The sequence below is a fragment of the Trachurus japonicus genome, chromosome 22 (assembly GCF_045865225.1).
Source record: "Trachurus japonicus isolate A0001 chromosome 22, Traja_1.0".
In the NCBI taxonomy this organism is placed as follows: Eukaryota; Metazoa; Chordata; class Actinopteri; order Carangiformes; family Carangidae; genus Trachurus; species Trachurus japonicus.
The window spans coordinates 3,042,554-3,045,892 of NC_140928.1; the positions used below are offsets into that span (position 1 = coordinate 3,042,554).

A 3,339-nucleotide genomic window follows, 5' to 3' on the forward strand; every position below is an offset into this window, starting at 1 on the left:
GTTTATTTGTCAACAGTTGGTTTTACATTGTAGTTAGCAGGAACCATGCAGTCAAGCTCTTGATGGCCGATACTAATCATAAAGATATTTCACATCACAGGTCACATACATAAATAAACCACAAACAAACCAACACCAAGCATTCCTCCCTCTGCATTGTACACCAAGGTTTTACACCTTTACATATATACACAAGCTCAACATGAACCTTGCATGAAACTGTTTTTATTTAACCTTTTTTTTTTTTTTTTTTTGTATTATTATTATTTAGTATTTTTGTTGCATGTTTTCATCACCTAACTGGGAAAGCAGTGGTTTTAATTAAGAAAAGAAAAAGGTAGAAGAAGAATAAGTAACAGTAGAGCAAGGCACACAATTATATCTTAAAGATTTCAAACCCTATTTTGTCCTAAACACACCCACCCACACACACACACACACGCACACACACACCCGTCTCGACACCGAACCCAAACCCCAGCGTCACCGCTAATCGACCTCTCAGGAGTCTAGAGAATAATAATAATAATAAAAAAACAAAGAAAACAATACATGGTACAGTAGTGGTGTACATACAGCAGTATTAATAATAACAACACGCGTCCCTGGCAACAGTCATCGAACCTCAACACCTACACAACACCACGTCAGCTTCTGACAACTTTGGTCGTGTTGCATAGATAAAATACCGTTAAATTGTTTCTACTTGGTTTTGATTTTTTTTCCCCTTTTTTTTTCATTTTTTGGGACACCTGATTGGTTCTCAGGCAGAGCTGGAGATGAACCAATGAGCATGGAGATGGAGAAGGTTTTCCCATCATGAGCACATTGACCATAGCAGCAGCAGGTTTATCCAACAGTGTCTCAGATTAATCAAGAGTTGGTCACTAAAACGTTATTATTTCTTATTTTGTCTCTTCTCAAGGCGACGCACATGTCGGTGAAGGTGAAGGTGAAGGTGAAGTCCTCGGAAGCAGGAAAAACAACTGATGAAGTGGTTTAATGTGTTTTTAAGCCTTAACTTCCTGTCTCTTAACGGGACGTTCACCTTTTGTCTTTTTTGTCTCGGCTGCGACTCGGAGAAACGTTCAACCGAGACTAACGTTGAACATGTTTAATAATACAACACAACTGGACAACTGGACTGAGACACTCTGAGTGCACTTTGGTACATGGTGAGGCCGTTCAAAGTGCTTTTTTGTGACGCAGTGAAAAGAAAGATCGTCAAAGCGTCGAAAGTCTGAAGTCGTGTTTCAGTCACTGTGATGATACAGGTTTACTGTAGTGTTTGAACTTTCGGCTTCTACGTGTCGTACAGATTCAGGTTTGGTCGGGATCACGATGAGAAGAACGTGAATGTTGAAGTGTTTTAGTATCTGCACTGCAAAAACCCCAAATCTTTCCAAGAATATTTGTCTTATTTCTTGTCACAATGTCTCATTTCTGGTTAAAACTAACCTCTTTCCACTTTAAATAAGACTCATCACCTAAAACTTAACTTGTTTTTAGATCATTTTCACTTGTTTCAAACACATTTTCACTTGAAATAAGTAGAAAAATCTGCCAGTGAAAGCAAGTTTTTATCCTTGTAATAAGGAAGAAAAACTTGCTCCACTGTCAGAAGTGAAAATCTGCTTGAAAGAAGTAAAAAGTGTCTAAAAACCAGCTGCTTTTTAAATGTGATGAGTCTTATTTTAAGTATAATGAGATTTGTCTTGACTAGAAATGACATTTTGACAAAAAATAAGACAAATATTCTTGGTAAGATTTTGAGTTCTTGCAGTGTGGAGCTTCGTTAACACTAAGTTCAACTACAGTCTGTTATTGTGTCTCTATGTCGATGACGGGTCAGGACGAAGTTTCTTTATCAGTCAACACAAAGTTTTAAACCTTTTTTACATCAAGTTTCTATTTGTTGCTGATATTTTTTCAAGCGTTTTATAAAAGGACAAATACGCTGCTTTATAATAATGTGAGTTATTATACAGAAACCCTCAAACGCCTCACTGCATTTGCCATAAAAACATCTGCTCCAATAAAAACATGGCGGCTCCATCAGAGTGCTAACCGTTAGCAAAGATGGTTTGGCTTCAGACATGCAGCGGATTCTTTTCAATTATACGTTAAAAAAAAAGAAAAAGAAAAAAACTTTGACGGATCTCATTTAAAGATTTCACAAGTTTAGTTTCTACACACTGCAAAAATTCAAAATCTTACCAAGAATATTTGTCTTATTTCTAGTAAAAATGTCATTTCTTGTCAAAATAAATCTCATTCTACTTAAAATAAGACTCATCACAATTAAAAAGTAGCTTGTTTTTAGACACTTTTTAATTTTTTCAAGCAAATTTTCCACTTTAAATAAGTATAAAAATCTGATAGTGGAGGATAGTTTTTCTTTCTTATTACAAACACAAAAAACTTGCTTTTACTGGCAGATTTTTCTACTTATTTCAATTAAAAATTAGTTTGAAACAAGTGAAAATGATCTAAAAACAAGTTAATTTTTAGGTGATGAGTCTTATTTTAAGTGGAAAGAGGTTAGTTTTGACTAGAAATTAGACATTTTGACAAGAAATAAGACAAATATTCTTGGAAAGATTTTGATTTAGTTTTTGCAGTGCAGATTCAGATTCTAGCGGCTCTTGAGTTTCGTAGGATTCAGATGTTTCGGTGCAACACCCACAGACGGGTCACATGACTTCTTCTCACCGGCATCATCCACAGACGTGGTGGAGCTGAGGATGTCTGAGGATAACGTTAACGTGCGTTTCCAGGACGACGGGATGTTCACAGTGAGTGTGTTACAGTGACAGAGCGAGAGTGAGGTAGCTCCAGAATGAAGGGATGAAGCAGAATAAGAAGGAGAAGGAGAAGAAGGACGGAGCTGAACGTTGTCCTTCAGCTCTTCAGATCTCAGGGAAACGACTGAAAGTTTCTAATTTCGATGTATTTTTTAATGTTTTATAACAGTAGAAGAACAGGAAGTTGCCTAAATAAGGAAGACAGGTGTATCGGTGTGAACACTGCAAAAACTCAAAATCTTTCCAAGAATATTTGTCTTATTTCTTGTCACAATGTCTCATTTCTAGTCAAAACTAAACTCTTTCCACTTAAAATAAGACTCATCACCTAAAAATTAACTGGTTTTTAGATCATTTTCACTTGTTTCAAACTAATTTTCACTTGAAATAAGTACAAAAATCTGCCAGTGAAACAAGTTTTTTGTGCTTGTAATAAGGAAGAAAAACTTGCTCCACGATCAGATTTTTCTACTTATTTCAAGTGAAAATATGCTTGAAAGAAGTAAAAAGTGTCTAAAAACAAGCTACTTTTTAA

The 3,339-nt window shown here is 35.7% G+C and overlaps 1 long non-coding RNA gene across 1 annotated transcript; it reads right to left on the minus strand.

Annotated features, from left to right (window-relative positions):
- Positions 1-273: 273 nt before the first annotated feature.
- LOC146963232 (uncharacterized) lies at positions 274-1,571 on the minus strand. Its single transcript, XR_015034758.1, has 2 exons — positions 440-1,571; positions 274-409 (listed from the first exon to the last, which is right to left on the minus strand). It is a non-coding gene; the product is annotated as an uncharacterized LOC146963232 (long non-coding RNA).
- Positions 1,572-3,339: the final 1,768 nt, after the last annotated feature.